Raw genomic sequence first — 22,119 nt, forward strand, 5'->3', positions numbered from 1 at the left:
CACTGATGCTGAAAGCGTACTGAAACAGAAACCAAAGAGTTTTGCTCCTTCTCACAGAATCATAGTCAAAAATCTTTACAGTCCCAATGGATTGATTGACTGTCTGTCATTGACGTGAAAATGAAGACTGCAGACGCTGGAGAGTCAGTCAAAATGTGTGGTGCTGGAAATACACAGCAGGTCAGGCAGCATCCAAGGAGCAGGAGAGTTGCTGTTTCGGGCATAAGCCCTTCAACTACTGAATTTGAAACTTCAGTCTTCAAATCTTCAAATGCACTGGAAAAAACAGATTATGAAAGTTATCACTGTCAGTCAGGGTAGAAATTCAGAACAAGCAATTCGACTTTATGCGGAACATTCTTTTCTTTTGTAATTCCATGAAATTGAAAGCACCATTACCCTACTCTGATTGCTCTACATTTACACCTGATTAATGCATCTAACCTACACATCCTGGACATTATGGACAATTTAACATGGCTAATTCACCCAAACCTGCACATCTTTGGATAGTGGGAAGAAACAGGTGCTCTGGAAGAAATCTGCCGCAAACACCAGACGGAGAATGTGCAATATCCACACAGACAACGGCCCCGAGGCTGGAATTGTATCTGGCTCTCTGGTGCCATGAGGCAGCATCACTAACCACAGACACCGTACCTTCCTTTTCCAATCCCGCCACCAAGTCACTCAGCTTGAGCTCAAGCAAAGCACTACGTTTAATTTTCGCTTCACACACACTGAACTTTCGGCCCGAACCCACTTCCCCTACAGGAAATGCAAACAGCTGGGGGGTTGCCACATCGAATCCCTACAGTGCGGAATGAGGCCATTTGGCCCAACAACTCTCCATTTACCTCCGACTAATATACCTAACCCACACATCCCTGAACACTATGGGGCAATTTAGCATGGCCAATTCATTCCAAACTGTACATCTTTGGACTGTGGGAGGAAACTGGAGCATCTGGATGAAACCCACACAGTCACGGGGGGACAATGTCTGTGTGGAGTTTGCACAGTCACCTGAAGCTGAAGTCAAATCCTTGTCCCTGGTGCTGTGAGGCAGCAGTGCTAACCACTGAGCCACGTGCTGCCCGTGTGTGCTGAAAGAGATGCAATGTGGAACTTTATTGACTGTACCGCACAGTGGATTGTTGAGTAAGGTTGAGTCTCAAAGGATCTGGAAAGAGGTAGCCAACATTTAGGAGCGCATTGCTACAGATGCTGGAATCCATCCTGAAAACAACAAATGCTGTAGATCACAGCTGGTCAGGCAGCGTCCACATAGAGAGAACAAGCTAACATTTCAGGTCTTCTTTGAGATTTATAAAATCTTGCTGGATACAGAGAAGATGAATGCCAGGAGTCATTTCCCTGGAATGAGGGATTTCAAGACTAGCGGATATATTTTTAAGGTGAGAACAGAAAGATTTAAAAACAAAACAAGGGGCAACATTTTTACACAGAGTGCTTCACGTGTGGAATGAATTTCCAGAGGAAGTGGTAGATGCGCTTACAGTCACAACATTTAAATGACATTTGGATAAGTACATGAATAAGAAATGTTCAGAGGGATATTGTGCCAAGCACATGTAGGTGGGACTAGTTTAGTTTGGGATTATGGTCAACATGGACTGGTTGGACCGAAGGATCTGTTTCCGTGCTGCGTGACTTTGACTGGATACAGTGGATGTGGGGAAGATGTTTCCACCAGTAGGAGAAACGAGGACCAGAGGACACAGGCTCAGGGTGAAGGAATGCCTTCAGAACTGAGATGAGGAGGAATTTCTGCAGCCAGAGGATGGTGAATCTGTGGATCTCATTGCTGGAGAGCGCTGTGGAGGCCAAGTCGTTGAGGGCATTTAAGACAGGGATAGATAGGTCTTTGATAAGTAAGGGGATCAAGGGTTACGAGGAGAAGGCAACAGAATGGGGTTGAGAAACATATTGGCCATGATCGACTGGTGGAGCAGACTCAATGGGCCAAATGGCCTCATTCTGCTCCTGTGTATTGTAGTCTTAAAACTGGGCAGATTACTGAAGTGGTTTTCATGAACAATTTCAGAGTCCTGCAGTAAAGCCGTAGAGGTGTACAGCACGGAAACAGACCCTTTAGTCCAACTCGTCCATGCCGACCAGTTATCCTAACCTAATCTCGTCCCATTTGCCAGGACTTGGCCACTATCGCTCTAAACCTTTCCTATTCATATACCCATCCAGATGCCTTTTAAATGCCTTAGTTGTACCATCCTCCATCACTTACTCTGACACTCATTCCATACATGCACCACCCTCTGCATGAAACACTTGTCCCTGAGGTCCCTTTCAAAATCTTTCCCCTCTCACTCTAAACCTATTCCCTCTAGTTCTGGACTCCACAACCCAGGGAAAAGACCTTGTCTGTTTATAAAATCATGAGAAATATGGATAGAATAAACGTGTGGAAGGTCACCCCCCCCCCCCCAACAAAAGATTCTGATGCTCCAGGAAAACAGCCCGAGTCTATTCTGCCTCTCCAGATAGCTAAAATCCTCCAAACCCGGCAACATTCTTGTAAATCTTTTCTGAACCCTTTCAAGTTTCACAGCATCCTCCTGTTAGGAAGGAGACCAGAATTGCACACAATATTCCGAAAGTGGCCTAACCAGTGTCCTATACAGCTGCAACGTGACCTCTCAACTTTCCTACCCAATGCTCTGACCGATAAAGGAAGGCATACCAAATGCCTTCCTCACTGTTCTATCTACCTGCGACTCTACTGTCAAGAAGCTATGAACCTGCAGCACAAGGTTTCTTTGATCAGCAACACTCCCTCGGACCTTACCTGATTTGCTTTTCCAAATGTAGTACCTCACATTTATCTAAATTAAACTCCATCTGCCATTCCTTAGCCCATTGGCCCATCGGATCAAGATCCCATTGTCATCTGAGGTAACCTTATTTGCTGTCCACGACACCTCCAATTTTGGTGTCATCTGCAAACTTACTAACTATACCTCTTATGCTCACATCCAAATCATTCATATGAATGATGAAAAGTAGTGGGACCAGCACCAATCCATGTGGCACAACACTGGTCGCAGGCCTCCAGTCTGAAAATCAACCCTTCACCACCACCCTCGGTCTTCTACCTTCAAGCCAGATCTGTATCCAAATGGCTAGTTCTCCCTGTATTTCTCGAGATCTAACCTTGCTAACCAGTCTCTCATGAGGAACCTTGTTGAATGCCTTTCTGAAGTTCATGGAGATCATGTCGACTGCTCTGCCCTCGTCAATCCCTTGTTGCTTCTTCAAAAAATTCAATCAAGTTCGTGAGGCATGATTTCTCACGCACAAAGCCATGCTGACTATCCCTAATCAGTCCTTGCCTTTCCAAATACATGTAAATCCTGTCCCTCAGGATTACCTCCAACCACTTGCCCTCCGGCAATTTCAGGCTCACTGGTTGATAGTTCCCTGGCTTTTCCTTGCAATCTTTCTTAAATATTGGTACCACGTTAGACAACCTCCAGTCTTTCATCACCTCACTTGTGACTATCAATGGTACAAATACCTCAGCAAGGGACCCTGCAATCACTTCTCTAGCTTCCCACAGAGTTCTAGGGTACAACTGATCAGGTTCTGGGGATTTATCCACTTGCATGCATTTCAAGACATCCAGCACCACCTCCTTTGTAGTATGGACATTTTTACATTTTTCAAGATATCATCATCTGTTTCCACACATTCTACTTCTTCCATGTCCTTCCCTACAGTAAACACTGATGCAAAATATTTGTTTATTATCTCCCCCAACTCCTGCAGCTCCACACATAGGCTGTCTTGCTGATCTTTGAGGGGCCCTGTTCTCTCCCTAGTTACCCTTTTCTCCTCAATGTATTTATAAAAACCCTTTGGATTCTCCTTAACTCTACTTGTCGAAGCGATCTCATGTTCCCTTTTTCCCCTCCTGAGTTTACTCCTAAGTATACTCCAACTGCCTTTGTACTGTCAGGATCCACTCGATCTCTTCTGTCTGTACTTGTCATACGCTTCCTTCTTTTTCTGAACCAAAAGCTCAATTCCTCTAGTCATTCAGCATTCACTACACCTACCAGCTTCCCCTTTCACTCTGGGTTCTGGATGAGAGTGGTGCTGGAAAAACACAGCAGTTCAGGCAGCATCCGAGGAGCAGGAAAATCGATGTTTTGGGCAAAAGCCCTTCATCTAATCTAGAATCTGGTTTCCAGCATCTGCAGTCCTTGTTTTTACCTAGTTTTTCCCCTTTCACCCTAACAGGAATATACTGTCTCTGGACTCTCAGTTTCTTATTTTTGAAGGCTTCCCATTTTCTAACCATCCTTTTACCTGTGAACATCTGCTCCCAGTTAGCTTTTGAAAGATCTTGCCGAATACCAAGTTAGCCATCCTCCAATTTAGATCTGGTCTATACTTTATCATCACTCTTTTATAGCTCATAGAATTATGGTCACTGGCCCCAAAGTGCTCCTCCACTGACAGCTCAGTCACCTGCCCTGCATTATTTCCCAAGAGTAGGTCACGGTTTGCACCTTCACTAGTCAGAACATCCACTTACTGAATCAGAAAATTTTCTTGTACACATTTAAATTCCTCCTTAACTCTACTTGTCGAAGCTACCTCATGTTCCCTTTTTGCCCTCCTGAGTTTACTCTTAAGTATACTCCAACTACCTTTGTACTGCCTTTAAACACTATGGCAGTCCCAGTCTATGTTTGGAAAGTTAAAATCCCTGACCATAACCACCCTATTATTATTAAAGATAACTGAAATTTCCTTACAATTTTTTTCTCAATTTCCCTCTGACTATTAGGGAGTCTGTAATAAAATCCCAATAAGGTGATCATCCCTTTTTTTATTTCTCAGTTCCACCCAAATAAGCTTCCTGCATGTATTCCCAGGAATATCCGCCCTAAGCACAGTAATATATCCCTTATCAAAAAAGTCACTCTCCCTCCTCTCCTGTCCCCCTTTCTATCCATCCAATACCATGTGTGTTCTAGAACATTAAGCTGTCAGTGCTGTCCATCCTTGAGCCATGTTTCTGTAACTGCCATGATATCTCAGTCCCAAGTTCCTATCCATCATCTGCCTTCCCTGTTCGGCCTCTTGCAATTGAAATAAATGCAGTTTAATTTACCAGTCCTACCTTGTTCTCTGCTTTGTTACTTCCTGCTCTGATTGTTTAACTCAGTCCCTTTTCCAACTGGACCAGTCACAGACTGATCTCTTTCCTCACTATTTCTCTGGGTCCCAGCAATCCCTGCCCCCCACCCACCCCTACCTTACTAGTTTAAATCCTCCTGAGCAGCTCTCACAAATCTTCCAGCAATATATTAGTCCCCTTCTAATTCGGGTGCGATCCATCCTTCTTGTACAGGTCTTTTCTACCCCAGAAGAGATTCCAATATTCACATTTTTGGATCCTTTCTCCCATGCACCAGTTCCTCAGCCACGCATTCATCTGCCCTGTCCACCTATTCTCACCCTCACTAGCAACATTCCCCATTAACTGGTTAAGTCCTGGATTGCTTTCCTAAAATGCAACACCTCACGTTCATCTAAATTAAACTCCATCTGCCAATCCTCGGTCCATTATTCCATCCGATCGATTATAATTTATAGCAAACTCTCTTTCCTCCCTTATTCCCTAAAAGCTGAAAATCTCCATCCCACACACTCTCCTTTCATTCTCATTTTACTGAACCTAATCCCTGCTCTGCCTCATCCTGAAAAGTCTGGTTCATGCTGATTAACAGGCCTACACTCAGGGGGGATTTAATTGAAACATAAGAATGCTGAATGGCTTGGACAGAGTGCATGTTGGGGGAGATGTTTCCACTGGTAGGAGAGATGGGGACTCGAGGGCACAGCCTTCGAGTAAACGGAAGATCTTTTCGAATGGAGATAAGGAGAAACTTCTTCAGCCAGACAGTGGTGAATCTATGAAATTTACTGCCACAGAAAGCTGCGGTAGCCAAGTCACTGAGTATATTTAAGACTGAAACAGATGATAGGTTCTTGAGTATCAAGGGGAGAAAGCTGGAGAATGGGGTTGAGAAACTTATCAGCCATGATTGAATGGTGGAGCAGACCCAGTGGGCTGATTGGCCTAATTTCTGCTCCTGTGTCTTATGGTCTCTTGCTGTTCTGGACACAGTGAGAGAAACTTGGGAGCAGGAGTAGGCTATTTGGTCTTTCAAGCCTGCACCAGCATTCAACAGATCATGACTGGATATTAATCTACCTACATCTAGGTGGATACACTGGGATTTTTTTTCACTGGCGCATAGAGGTGACCTCACAGAGGATTATAAAATCACAAAGGATAGAGATGTCCTTTCGCTCAGATGTGAGCTTCAAGATTAGGGAGCACATTTTTAAGGCGAGAGGAGAAAGATTTTAAAAAGACATCAGAAGCACCCTTTTTTAAGAGAGTAGTTTGTGTGTGGAATGAATGTCCAGAGAAAGCCCAGAGGTCAGATCAGTTTTCCTTCATGTGAATCCAAGGAAAGCGATGGGATCAGACGTAGGACCAGGCCGTGCACTCAGAGCATGTGCAGATCAACTGGCAGAGGTCTTCTCGCACACCTTCAGCCTCTTCCAGCAGCAGGCCATTGTCCCTGCCTGTTTCAAGAGGGCCAAAATCATCCCTGTGCCTCAGAAGACTCATGTAGCATGTCTCAATGACTACCGCCCAGTTGCCCTAACTTTGGTGGTCATGAATTGCTTTGAAAAGCTGGTCATGGCATTAATCAACTCCAGCCTTCCCACTACTCTTGCCCCACTCTAATTTGCCTATCGGCAAATTGGGATCCACGTCAGATGCCATATCATTTGCCCTTCCCTCCTCCCTAGAACATCTTGACACCAAGAACAGTACGTAAGAATCCAACTTGACTACAGTTCAGCCTTCAACACTGTTATCCCCTCGAGACTGATTACTAAACTTCGTGATCTCGGACTAAGCCCCACTCTCTGCAACTGGATCCTCAGTTTCCTGACCCACAGGCCACAATCAGTGAAGACTGGGTACAATATGTGATCCTCACTAACACTCAACACTGGAGCCCTCCAGGGGTGCATACTCAGCTCCCTACAGTACTCACTGTATACCCATGACTGCGTCACCAAATACAAGACTAATGCCATTTACAAGTTCACTGGCACCACTATAGTCAGTCAAATCTCAGATGGCAACAAAACAGACTGCAGACGGGAGATGGAAGACCTGGAAAAATGATGCACTGAAAACAAACTAGATCTCAATGATCGCAAAACCAAGAAACACGTTATTTGACTTTTGGCGGGATGTTACTCATGCCCCCATACACATTAACAGCACAGAGGTGGAATGAGAGGAGAGTGTCAAGCTCCTGGGAGTGGTCATCCACAACAAGCTGTCTTGGATGTATCACTACCTGCTATGGCAACTGTACCATTCAAGATTCGAGACGGTTACAGAGAGTGGTGAACTCAGCCCGGACAATCATAAAGGCCAACCTCCCATCTATAGAATCCATCTACCAGGCCTGCTGTCAAGGGAAACCGCCAGCATTCTTCAAGATCCATCCCACTCTGGCAATGTTTGTCTACAACCTCTACCATCGGGGAGAAGGTACAGAAGCCTGAACAAACGCACCAGTCAGTTTTGTTACAGTTTCTACCCTACTATTGTTAGAACACAGGATTTGCCTGAACCTTTGTTTTTGTTTTTGCCGCTGTTTACCTATTATTTACTATGCTACTTAACTATGTGATCGCAAGACAACGCTTTTCACTGTGCCTCAGTACATGTGACAATAAATAAATTCAATTCAGTTCAAGTGGTGGATGTAGTCCAGTTAAAAAGGGTTAAAAAGCATTTGGATCAGCACGTGAATAGGAATGGTTCAGAGGGATATGGGCCAAACACTGGCAGGTGCAACTAGTTTAGTTTGAGAACATAGTCAGCATGGACTAGTTGGACAGAACAGTCTGTTTCTGCACTGTCTGCCTGTCTAACTGTTCTATACTGGTCTTAAACCCATTTTCTTGCCTCCCCCCATAACCATCCACTTCCTTGTTGTCGAAAATTCAAATGAACTCAGCATTGAATATATTCAATGAACCCCTCCCCCCTCTCTCCCAACTGCAGGAAGACATCACCACCTCTGAACTCAATTCCTCTTGCTAATGTACCACTTGCCTTGCTCATTGCTTGCTGATATAGAAGGACGCTGAGACCTGTTTGTACATCAACACATCATTCCTGATGAAGGGCTCGTGCCTGAAATGTCGAATCTCCTGCTTCTCAGATGCTGCCTGAACCTGCTATGCTTTTCCAGCCCAACACTTTTCGACTCTGATCTCCAGCATATGCAGTCCTCACTTTCTTCACATCCCAATATATCACTATTTAAGGAATGCGTCTCCTTTCTGCTTTTTTTTAAAAACAGCAAATGCGATAACTTCACATTGTGCTACTACATTTGCCATGTGTTTGCTAACTGAGACACAATCTTGGACCAACTTTTCCAGACTCTCTCCCCTTGCCGGGATTCACTCCCTTTCCTTTCAATTACTGCAAAACAAAAATTGAACCCCAGAATGAAAAAAAAATGGAAAAGGGGGTGAGAAAAGAAAGTGCCGTACTCACAGATGTTGGACAGAGGAAGGAAGTTGCAGTCTGGGGTGAAGCTCAATCTTCATTCAGAGAAGAACAACAGCAGTAGCAGCTTCAGAAGCTCATGGTCAAACTTCCGTATTCAGACAATCGCAAGGCTCTGATTGACAAAGGAATCAGGCTCCTGCCGGTCATCCCGAGCTCCCCATTGGCCCATCAAAAGAAGGTCGCGGTCCATAATTGGGGCAACGTGGGGCATGCGCAGTTCTTGTTAAGTACTGAACTGGCGCAGTACTTACTGACACCGAGGAGTATGCGCAGTGTGGTCTGTGGCGATGCTGGTGTTGTTGACCAGATTTTGTCCCCGAATGTCAAATGTCAACAGGAGTTTAAAAAAAAAGCTGAAGCCACATTTTTTTAAACCTGTAGCTCGACATTTTATTGCGTTGGCATTTTGTGTGACTCCTCAACTTTTGAATGTCTTTTCCCCAGGGTGGGGGAGTCCCAAACTAGAGGGCATAGATTTCGGTTGAGAGGGAAAAGAAAAAAAGGGACCTCAGGGTCAGAAAAAAAGTTTGAAAGTTAATTCCCCTTAACAAATGCCCCCTCTTATGCCCTGAACAAGATAGATTGTTCACAACCTATTAATCATGAGTAGCAATGATGTTGTGAAACTTAGAAGGGTTCAAAAACGATTTACGAATATGTTGCAAAGTTTGGAGGGGTTCAGCTGCAGGAAGAGGCTGAATAGGCTGGGGCTGTTTTTCATACAGCGTTGGATGCTGAGGGTTTATAAAACCTTATAGAGATTGATAAAATCATGAGGGGCATTGATAGTTTAAATAAACAAGGTCTTTTCGCTGGGGTGGGAGAGTCCAGAACTAGAGGGCATTCATTTTGGGTGAGAGGGGAAAGATATAAAAAGGACCTAAGGGGTAAATTTTTCACGCAAAGGGTGGTGCATGTATTGAATTAGCTGCCAGAAGAAGTGGTGGAGGCTGGTACAATTACAAAATTTAAAAGACATTTGGATGGGTATAAGGGCCAAGATTAATTTAGGATACCTGGTCAGCATGGACTGACGGGTTTGTACAACTCTATGGTTCTATTTCTGCATAGTCAGAATCAATTTCACAAGACTAGGAATAGGCCATCCACAAATTACACCCTGTCCTCAACTGTGGACTAACTGGACATATTTGAATGCAAGTTTCAGAAAGATGTCTGCAGCTTTTCTATAAAGTTGAACATGCTTTCATGATATTTCTGAATATATCATTTTTGCTATTCTCAATTTTAACGGTCAGTCATTTCTCGTGCAGCCGTGTCTACCAGGTAGAGTCATCAACATCCATTTTCTTTCTCTCTTCCGAGAAGGGTTTGACACAGCGATCGAAGAGGATTTGAAGCATCCGCAAGGACAGGGAGTGGGTGGAAGAGAAGGAGAGAGAATGGATGGAGGGGCAGAGTGTCAGGGGGTGAGAGAGAGATAATTGACAGGGGGACAGAGGGTGGGAGGATGAGAACACTGGGGGGAACAGAGGGTGATGGGAATGGAGAAGATTGTGGGGACCGATGGTGAGGGAAAGAGAAAGACTGGTGGGCAGACGTGGGGAGGAAGAGAATGCAGGGCAGAGGGGTGGGGGTTGAGAGAGAATGGATGGGGACAGTGGGTGGGGAGAGATTGGACGGGGGGGGCAGAGAGTGGGGGGGGAGAGACTGCCCAAATCCCACCTTCCCCAGGATCGGTGTTGATATCTCACGAACTGGAACCCACTCCTCCCACAGCAGACTTGTGTCAATCATTTCTCAATATATACGTGGTGAAAGCAGTAGAATCATAATTCTGACAGGCCATTCGGCCCATCGAATTCACACTGACATTCCAAATAGCATCCCATCCAGACCCATCTGCTGACCCTACAGCCTTGCAGTTCCTCATGGCTAACCCACTCTAATCTGCACACTTCAGCATGGCCAATCCATCCTAAACTGCAGATCTTTGGACCGTGGAAGGAAACCAGAGCACTCGCAGGTAACCTACACAGACACAAGGAGGAGGACGTGCCAAAGTCCACACAGACAGTTGCCCAAGGATGGAATCAAATATGGACCCCTGGTCCTGTGAGGCAGCGGTACTAACCACTGTGCCGTCCAGAGTTAGCTTCTAACTTTTCACGCAGCCTCAGCAGAGGCTTTCTCCTGACATTTGTGGACCACACCTGCTGTAACCTCCCTTTCCCACATCTTCAGCCCTGAGCACATTGGCTCCCGAATCCTGGCACCAGATAGACACCGATGTCATCTGGCCTCCTGCTACCAACTGTGGAGACCGGAGACAATCCCTGTCACTATTCTGTCCCTTACCACCACCTCCCCAATGTTGATCGTAATCCCAGCACCCAGTCAGTTCGCTCCTCCACGCCCTTGTAGCCCTCTCTCAGATCCCCTTTACCTGCCTGATCCACGCTCACACCTCCTGACCCTGTCCACTGACTCAATCAGAAGGGTCTGTCCGGAGAGGAATGACCAACTCCTGGAATAAAATGTCTGGTTATCTTTTTCATCAAAGGTCTGCAGCTTGGCTTTCAGCTCCATCTCTCTGAGCCGAATGTCCACCAGCATGTGTTTGCCCTGGATCACAGCATCCAGAGCCTCCCACCTTCTGCAAATCAAAAGACAAGTCCCACCTTACACTCTCCAATGTGTGTTGTGTAACTGCGTAATCATTTCTGGTGGCCGAGCAGAGGCTAAGTTCAACTTGGATTCCAAACTTGGGTATCAATAGCCATGAGGATGGCTTCAAATGGACCTTGGGTTGATGTCATACTACATGTGACTCCACTACACTATACAGTCTCTCTCTCTCACACACACACACACACACATGCACGTAAGTCAATAGGGTGAATTTGCGGAATTATATTTGCAAATACATTGTATTTTGCTCAAAAAGTGCACAATCTGCAGGCAGTCAATGCATGTAATAATTTTATAAATTCCTACTTTGGAAATAGAACCAGTCTGACTCAAGATTGGGATACTGACAGACTTGAACCTCACACCTTCCATGCATTGTCTGAGCTGTCACTTCTTTTAATAAAATAGAGTCATAGAGTCTTATAGATGTACAGCATGGAAACAGACCCTTCGGTCCAATCCGTCTACGCTGACCAGACATCCCAACCCAATCTAATCCCACCTGCCAGCACCCAGCCCATATCCCTCCAAACCCTTCCTATTCATATACCCATCCAAATGCCTCTTAAATGTTACAATTGTACCAGCCTCCACAACATCTTCTGGCAGCTCATTCCATACACGTACCACCCTCTGCGTGAAAAAGTTGCCCCTTAGGTCTCTTTTATATCTTTCCCCTCTCACCCAAAAGGAATGCCCTCTAGTTCTGGACTCCCCGATCCCAGGGAAAATACTTTGTCTATTTATCGTATCCATGCTCCTCATAATTTTATAAACCTCTATAAGGTCACCCCTCAGCCTCCGACGCTCCAGGGAAAACAGCCCCAGCCTGATCAGCCTCTCCCTATAACTCAAATCCTCCAACCCTGGCAACATCCTTGTAAATCTTTTCTGAACCCTTTCAAGTTTCACAACATCTTATGGGTGGCACGGTGGCACAGTGGTTAGCACTGCTGCCTCACAGCGCCAGAGACCCGCGTTCAATTCCCGCCTCAGGCGACTGACTGTGTGGAGTTTGCACGTTCTCCCCGTGTCTGCGTGGGTTTCCTCCGGGTGCTCCAGTTTCCTCCCACAGTCCAAAGATGTGCAGGTCAGGTGAATTGGCCATGCTAAATTGCCCGTAGTGTTAGGTAAGGGGTAAATGTAGGGGTATGGGTGGGTTGTGCTTCGGCGGGCCGAAGGGCCTGTTTCCACACTGTAATATAATCTGTAATCCTTCTGATAGGAAGGAGACCAGAATTGCATGCAATATTCCAAGAGTGGCCTAACCAATGTCCTGAACAGCTGCAGCATGATCTCCCAATTCCTGGACTCAATACTCTGACCAATAAAGGAAAGCATACCAAACGCCTTCTTCACTATCCTATCTACCTTAAGTTATCTCGAGGATATGCCTTAAAAGAAGTTCTAGGATTTGCATATTAATGAACTGAAACCTGCAAGCCATTCTAAAAGATGAAAGACTTAACAGCAATCTTGGTTTGTTCAATATATCATTTCAGTTGCATGACACTGATCTTTTGCTATAAATTCTGTGTCTTATGATCCTGCTCCACAGCTACCTGATGAAGGAGCAGCGCGCCGAAAGCTAGTGCTCCCAAATAAACCTGTTGGACTATATCCTGGTGTTATGTGATTTTTAACGTTGTTTCTCATGAACACAGCCACAACACTTCCTGCTGCTGCCAGTAAACATTACAATGCTGATGAAACGATGCAGTACCTGCAGAGATGAAAATCTTAACAGTTTCTAACGATACTTGCTACTGATTCACTGCTCCTTCTGATACACGACTTTGGTAACGTAGTGCTGGAAGCTGAGTGAGCAGCTTTAAAACAGAAACTGTTGGATTTTAAATCTTTCAATGTCTGAGTCCGAATGTAGGTAACCTTTATTGCGACCCAACTTTGTTACAGTTTCATGATCTCCCCAGCAAAAAAATTACAAAAAGTAGCTTTCCTTTTCTTCAACAGCTGAAGCTCAAAGCACACACACACACCCCTGACCTCCCCTGACACCCCAGTTGCTTTATTATTGGTAAGCACTGAGGTGTCCCTTTGTAACTGAATCCTTGATACAGTCTTAACCCGGAGGAAGTAATGCCTCACTCAGCAATTTCAGCCCATATACTGTATCCAAGTAAGTTTCTCCCCACTCATTTTCCGGGGGCAGGGGTGGGGACAGGGGCTTAAAGTCGACCATATTGCTGAGAGTCTGGAGTCATGTGTAGGCCAGACCGGGTAAAGGATGCATCTGGGACGACTGAGTGAATCCTTTCCCACAACAGCAGTTTCCTTCCCTAAAAAAATCATGAGTGAATTAGATGAGGATGTTTTCCCCCTGAAAATGGTTTCACCATTAGATTCTGAACTCCAGATTTCTGACCAAATTCCAATCTGCCATGGCGGGATTCAAACCCGGGGGAGTTCCCAGAGTTGATGTAGGAATCCAGTTGATAATACCACTCGGCCATTGCTTCTTCGATCCCAGTGATGGCACATGAACTCACGAGTGCCTCCGGAAGTTGTCCACCCAACCAAATCCCTTCCTGCACTCAGCAGGAGAACAGCCTCTCCCAGTGTGGACCCACTGGTATGTCTGCAGGGTGGATGAACTCATGAACCCCTTCCTGCAGTGACAGTAGGTGAACGGCCTCTCCCCAGTGCGGACCCAAGGATGTTTCAGCAGGCCAGGAGAATTGACGAATGTATTCCTGTACTTGGAGCAAGTGAATGGCTTCTCCCCGGTGTGAACATGCCAGTGCATCAGCTGGTTGCACAGCCAACTGAATCCCTTCCCACACACAGAGCAGGAGAATGGCCTCTCCCCTGTGTGAATGCTTCTATGAGTCTCCAGCACTGACGGGGAAGGGAACCCTTTCCCACAGTCCCCACATTTCCACAGTTTCCCCATGGGGAGAGCTTTCCTTGTGTCCCTCTGGGTTTGAAATTACCAACAGAATGGGTACACAGTCTCTCTCCACCGTGAGGGATGAAACTTTGATTCCCCAAACTGAGTCACTGGTTTCAAGCACTTTTCACAGTCAGTGCACTGAATCTCCCTCACTTGGGTGTCTCTGTATTCAAAAAGTGTCCAAAATCAAACATTTCTTCTCAATTGGAATGGTTGCTGATATTCAAGTCCCAATGAATCAAGTGGCTCTGTCAGAAGTTGATGTATCATTTGCTTTCAGATTTCTTTCTACATGTCTTCCTGCAAAATTAAATTCACAAAATACGTGATCACAGTCAATACTGTTAAATGAACACAACATAGGTGACAATTCCTGTAGTTTGTCAGATGCCTGATCACATCTTATCCAGGACACAGAAACCTGAAAACCCTCATGCAACCAGATAGCCTTAAGTGTGTATGGAGGAAATCTTCATTTCGGTGACAATAACCTAGAACAAGCTGCCGACAAAGGCACTGGAAATGGAGCTGAATCAAGGACAATGAAAATGAAATGTCAAGGCTACTTGAGAAAAACAAACCAGTAAAGTTGCTGAATGACTTTCTACTGTCCTATTCAATAAAAAAGATGACAAGAAATACAGAATATAACTTCAGTGCTAGATTAGAATGTGAAAAATAATAGCCACAAGGCTTTTATAACAGCGAATAATATCAGATATACACCATATGAAGCAACATATGTCTACATTTTATATCAACGTGCCAATCCCTTAGATTCTGCTCCGTCCCATGAGTAACTACCATTTTAATTCTGAACATGAGGAAAGAAGCGATCTTTTTCCGCAATGCAAATTGTATTTAAATAAACGTATCAAACTGAGGGGAAAAATTTAGTATACCGTGAAGAAGGACAGAGAGCATCTGATACCTTTGCAGAGTCTGCTCCCTCCCTGGATTCACTTCAGTTGCTACATGTGAATAGTGTTTCCTCCCTCTCTTTCTCCCTCCAAGGATGAGAAATGGAAAGGGCAAAGATATTGCTTTGCTTCCACAATTTCTCCATGATGTGGGAATCCTTGTCTCTCTCCAGCTTTGACAATCGGTTGAAAGACCACTCATGTATGGAACATGTTCCATCTATTGCTGCTGCGAATCGGGTGTTGCTATTTTAGGCTGTGTACCCGCTTAAAGCTCTTCCCACGGTCAGTTCATTGGAACACTCTCACTCAGGTATGCATACCTCAGTCTCACTGATGTTTGAAACCTTGTGAAGCAGACAGGACAGGAGGGAAATTAAAAAATGCTACTAGATTCAAAGGCCGATGATATTCCCGTGCCAATGAATTGATTGTCTCTATCAGATCTTGTTTTGAGATTTCTGGCTGTAAATCCTCCCTTTCTCGTATACTGTAAAAGGAGATTACAGAAGACATTGCTGTCTACACAGTATAGAAATTCAATACAGACAATTCTGGTTTCTGAGGAACATTCTTTCTTTTCTCCTTCCCTCAAAAATGTGAATCGTAATGCTACAGTCTCCCTCCATTCTTACTCTACTGTGGCTATTATCACCCTCATTTTCGTCCTCCTAAAAATGCTGAAAAATGTTGACTGACAGATCTTGTGGAACCCTAGGTCTGAATATCATACAGAAGTTGAAGCATTTTATCTTGTCAAGGTCCCACAGGATGTTTATAAGCCCTTCGACCAAAATAATCCATTCACCCCATCAAATCTGCTCCACCATTTATTACCATAATGATTAATATTATAATCCAAAAATCCACATTCATGCCTTATTATTGATTCCCCTATTGATTAAAATTCTGCCCAACATCTGCCTTGACTGTACTTAGTGATTGAACTTCAATAGCCCTGTCATTCATTACCCTCTGAGAGAAGATATCCACCTCATCTCCATCATAAATATGCAAACACTTAAGATTAGAGGCTATTCCTTCTGGTCTGAAACTCTCCCACAAATGAACACTACCTTTTTGGCAACTAACCTATCAGGCCCACTAAAATTCTGATACTTATTCATTCAGATCTCCTCTCATTCTTCCAAACTCGAACGAATGCTCAGCTAAGCTACTCAACATTTCCTCATTAGCAAACACGTCAATTCCCGGGATTAATTTTGTGAACGCTCTCTCACCAGCTTCCAATATTTCTGTCTTCTCCTCTACTTCGAGGGACCAGAGTGCAAAATACGCAAGTTACAGCATAACAAAGAATGCTGAATAATAGACATTTTTCCAGCAGAAAATCGAAAATGTGCAAAAATAGTCAGATGGAAAAGAGTCCAATCATGTAGTGGTAAGGAGCCTGATGGCTTGGGGGAAGAAACTGTTGCCTAATCTGGTCGTGATAGATTGAATTGGGAGGTGGGTGTGAGGATCTAAAGTTGGAATTAAGGCAACAAAATATGTACATTTTTATTTCAACAAAATGGCTTCTCGATTTAAAAGAATACTACAAAATGGCCTGTGAACCATACTGCTGAACAAACTGCTGATTTGCAGAATTAACTTGCAGTTCAAAGATAAGAGGACAATAGAATTTTCATAAGATGAATACTGACACATTATTTGACCATTTGAACTAACCTTGAACTAATACATGGCATGACAATTTATGTAAATTAGATATCCTTCTTAAAGAAAATATCATTGGATTAACTTGCTGTAAATCATGTCACCTTATTATATGTGATTGGTCTTTCTCGTAATTAAGACTACTATTTCTTAAAAAAATGTAAATAATGTATAATTTTTAAGTGTAATTGCGCAACTTCATCACAGAACACAGAAGCTTCAATCTCTGTGTTGCTGGATAGAATTGTGTAAAGATACCTTAATTCAATAAACTAATGAACCTTGCTTTTCGAATAGATCGCATTTGTCGATTCCTTTGACCGATCTCGAACCAAGAGGCCCCTCTTGAGGAGACGCAGATCTTCATTTTGGTGCCCTGGCACGTTTCGGCTCGGACAGATTGTGAACAGCAGTGTACGAGTTAAATGTCCTTCACTATTGAGTGTTGAGGAATTCGGCCTGCCAGACGTGATTATTTAGAGAACGTTTGGTTTCCTGTCAGTCAAGTGGTGTCTGACGTGACCAGTCCAGCCCGAAAGGATCGGTCTCAGCAATGGTTGAGGTAAAAACAATGACTGCAGATGCTGGAAACCAGATTCTGGATCAGTGGTGCTGGAAGAGCACAGCAATTCAGGCAGCATCCGAGGACAGGCAAAATCGACGTTTCGGGCAAAAGCCCTTCATCAGGAATAAAGGCAGAGAGCCTGAAGCGTGGAGAGATAAGCTAGAGGAGGGTGGGGATGGGGAGAGAGTGGCATAGAGTACAATAGGTCAGTGGGGAAGGAGATGAAGGTGATAGGTCAGGGAGGAGAGGGTGGAGTGGATAGGAGCTGGGCAGGTCGGACAAGTCCGGACAGGTCAGGGGATCGAGTTGCTGGAGGTTAGAAGCTAGGATGAAGTGGGGGAAGGGGAAATGAGGAAACTGTTGAAATCCACATTGATGCCCTGGGGTTGAAGTGTTCCGAGGCGGAAGATGAGGCGTTCTTCCTCCAGGCGTCTGGTGGTGAGGGAGCGGCGGTGGAGGAGGCCCAGCACCTCCATATCCTCTTAGCAATGGTTGAGTCTGGGGGACTTGTTAAACTAATTAAGACTACTATTTCTGAAAAAACATGTAAATAATGTATAATTTTTAAGTGTAATTGCGCAACTTCAGCACGGAACACAGAAGCTTCAATCTCTGTGTTGCTGTTTAAAAAGGGGAGAGATTAATTGAAGTTGAGGGTGCTTTGGTACTTGCGGACAGTGGTCTTCGAAAATTGCTGAACTCTGAGGGGAGGGTTGAAATCTGAATTCCCAAGCTTTATTAACTTTTGTTTTTTTAAAAAAAATTCTTTCTCCCGAGCTTCGTTGCTTTCAGAAAGAAAACAATATCAATCTCCAGAGATTGGTTATTTTCTGGTGTTATCTTTTTAATAGAAAAAAATTCGATCGCTCAAAATTCATTTATTTTCGGTTTGGGTTGTGTTAACTTCGTTACTTTTCGGTTTAAAAAAAACTCCGATTGCCTTAAATTCGTTTATTTTCGGGTTCGCTTAATTTGAAATTCGTTATTTTTCGGGTTTATGTTTCATGCTACATTGGGAAAACGACACTGCAGTGGACTAGGTTGTGGCAAAAGTGCTGCTTCACCTGGCAGGTATGTTAGAGCCCTTGGATATTCAGGAGGGAGCAGGTAAATGGGCAGGTGTTACACATTCGGCGGTTGCAGGGGAAAGTGCCTTGGCACTATGGGAGGTGGGTGTGGGGTGTTGCGAGTGAAGGAAGAGTGGAACCGAGGTGGAACCCCTGGCACAACGGGTGCGTGTTGGGACCATAACCCAGCTGAGAAAGCATTCTCTCCTATTCACTCAATGTCGTCTTTAGCAGCTTTCCGGTATAACAGCGCTCTGTTCTGCACCTCGCCTTCTCATCTGGTGCCGAAAAAAGCTTGGACATAAATATTTCCCAGTGATATACTGGCCCAATGTGCACAGTCGCGTTGATACACTCGTAGAGGTCTGCGTGGACTTCTCCTGTTCTCTGTATCCTATGTTGAGGAGGGCAATGCTTGTCACTGGCCACTCGGGTGTCAGAGAAAAGTTTCGAAACAAAATGGTTGAATTATCTGCCAGTGGAGAGAGCCCGGTTCCCGGGGACGGGACAAACAGCAGCAGGGAGACTGAATGAGAAGCAGCTGTTCGGGAAACTCTTTGCCGTTTGCAATTCTCAGAGCAATCTCAAATGTATTTCATACTGAGCAAGTCTCAGGTCGCGCAAGCGGTGTGGGGGGTTAGTAGCATTCGGCCCCTCTGGCTCGTTGGTCTAGGCGTATGATTCTCGCTTTGGGTCCTTTACTGTACCTAGTTGCGAGAGGTCCCGGGTTCAAATCCCGGACGAGCCCGCGTTTTTTAACTTGACTTGTGCAAAACTGCCTGATTAATTTTCTCAAAAAACGCCTTCGTGAAACGAGGTTGGGCTGTTTGGAGTACGAATGAGGTAGAAAACAGGGAAGTGAAATGGTTGGAGATAGTGTTCAACAGGTTGACGTGAGTGGTGCTGTGTTTGAGGAATGTCAACAATCAAGGGAGATTGGAAAATTGGAACAGCTCTCCTCGGAGAACCGAACTTTTCCAAGTCATGAGGGACCTAGAAACAGAAAATAATGTTGTGAAAATGCTCCCACACCTGAAAGGATCCTCAACGATTCGGCAGAATTTTAAAGTCACGAGGAAAAGAAGTAAAAGTGACATTAGGAAGAACGTTTACGTACAGGGAGTGGTTAGGGTTAGTAAGTCCCTGTCTGACACTGACAAAGAGGAAGATTCAATGGACACAAAAGGGAATTCGGTGGTCACGTTCAGATGTGCAGATTTACGCTGAGAAGGCGAGAGAATGAAACGAATAGAGACACACGTTTACTTAAGTGTAGAACCAGCAAAGCGAAGGTGGGCCGCATGGCCACCGTCTGCGCTGTGACACATGTTGTGATTCAGTGTGAAATCACAGTTCGACCAACAGAATGTGGGAATTTAGAAATAAGTTTATATTGACACAGCCTCCATACGTCCGCGAAACAGCATATTACACGACAGCAGTGGAGGTCTTTGACATCAGGCTCGAACGTGCCTGCCGTGTGCCAGACGGAAACCTGAAGTGTTCTGTGGAAGGGGCGCCGCGTGTGGCAGCAGAGTGGCGCAGCGGGAGCGTGCTGGGCCCATAACCCAGAGGTCGATGGATCGAAACCATCCTCTGCTATTATTCAATGTCTCCTCGAGCTGCTTTCCTTAAGATCGGTGCTCTCTTCTGCAAGCTGCCTTTGCATCGATTTACCAAAATGTCGGATATCGATGCACTCGCCAAATCAGGTGGCATGGTTTTAGAGGTCTCAGTGGTATTCTGGTCTTCGCCGGTTTCCTCTTGAACCGAATCGCAAACCCAGTTCTCTGCGATGCCAATCAGCTGGTAAAGTTGAAACACATGCCTTGTGGTTTCGTCCATTCCTTGCAGTAATTCGCCACCCTGGTTCAGACGAGAATGACAAGCATGTCAGAAACCGCATCACGACTCAGACATCGTCCCCTCCTATTAGGACGGATACCACCGATTGTGAATAACCTCAGAGAGAGATACAAGAGACAGACAGTCGCCGTGGACGCGATGGGCTGAACGGCTTCTGTCTGCGCGAGAATGATGCTACGTCTTTATGCCGTCCCACTGCCTGTCTCTGGGACAGAGAGGCTGAGGGGGCAAAACTGGTTCATTTTTAACCGTCCCTTCCGTGTTGGACTGCCTGCAGTCCCTCAGCTCAGGGCCGTGGGGATGACTCTCAGTGAGTGAAGGTTTCACTCGGATTCTCTTCATCTGGGACACTTGGGGCTCAGATGTTAACTGCTGCGCGGTCGCAGCAAAGAAAGCAATGCCCACTTTGCAATAGACTTTCCGTAAGATTGCTGCGTGAAGACGATTTCTGAACACCAAGAAGGCTGCACAACAATGTGAATTTACCTGAGCGAAGAGTCCTCGGTGTCCATTTCTTTCTGTCCTGCCAGCACAGCATCTTTCTATCTCTCCGATAACAGACCCTTGGAGAAAGTTCACAATCAAAGTTGTTCATGTTCCCCGCATTAATGTAACTGACACCTCTCACCCCAAGGGTTTCAGAGAGAGAGAGAGAGAGAGCAGAAGAGCGAATGGACTCTACCCGCACCCCACCCTACACCCCGTCCCACCCCGCAGAACAACGTGCAAGTAGAAATGAAATGGTTTAATTATCCACCAGTGGAGGTAGTCCAGTTCCTGGGGATGAGACAAATATCAGCGCCCCGGGGACAGAATGACAAGCAGATGTTCTGGAAACGCTTTGCTGCTTGCGATTGTTGGAGCAATGTGGAATGTACTTCACACTGAGCAAGTTTCAGCTGGCTCAGAGTCTCCGATGTACATTGCTGTGTTTGCCGCCAGCTCAGAGAGAGAACAATAGGAAGGACGTAGGAGTGAATAACGATCCGCGTGAGAGGGCGAATAACTGTTAATGGAGACTGTTAGCGGCTAACAATACGTAGTGTGTCATAGCAGACGAGGTGATAACAAGGAGTCGTTTGTGTGGTCGGGGTCAAGGACATGGGGGAGTTCAGGCCCTAAAGTTATGGAACTCGATATTGAAGACCGGAGGGCTGTAAGGTCTCCAAGTGGAAAATGAGGTGTTGTTCTTTCATCTGGAGCGAGAACACTGCTGCAAGCCTGAGACAGAGATGTTGGCCAGGGCACAGGGTGATGTGTTAAAGTGGCAGGCAACCGCAAGGTCAGGGCCTTTTTTTCCGCGGGCAGAACCGGGATGTTCTGCGAAGCAGTCACCCAGTTTATGCTTCATGCTACATTGGGGAAATGAGACTGTGAGCAGCGAATGCAGTGGACTAGGTTGTGGCAAAAGTGCTGCTTCACCTGGCAGGTATGTTAGAGCCCTTGGATATTCAGGAGGGAGCAGGTAAATGGGCAGGTGTTACACATTCGGCGGTTGCAGGGGAAAGTGCCTTGGCACTATGGGAGGTGGGTGTGGGGTGTTGCGAGTGAAGGAAGAGTGGAACCGAGGTGGAACCCCTGGCACAACGGGTGCGTGTTGGGACCATAACCCAGCTGAGAAAGCATTCTCTCCTATTCACTCAATGTCGTCTTTAGCAGCTTTCCGGTATAACAGCGCTCTGTTCTGCACCTCGCCTTCTCATCTGGTGCCGAAAAAAGCTTGGACATAAATATTTCCCAGTGATATACTGGCCCAATGTGCACAGTCGCGTTGATACACT

The sequence above is a fragment of the Chiloscyllium plagiosum genome, unplaced genomic scaffold (assembly GCF_037043375.1).
Source record: "Chiloscyllium plagiosum isolate Xiang-an unplaced genomic scaffold, Cpla_swu_hap1 HiC_scaffold_27, whole genome shotgun sequence".
Lineage (NCBI taxonomy): Eukaryota > Metazoa > Chordata > Chondrichthyes > Orectolobiformes > Hemiscylliidae > Chiloscyllium > Chiloscyllium plagiosum.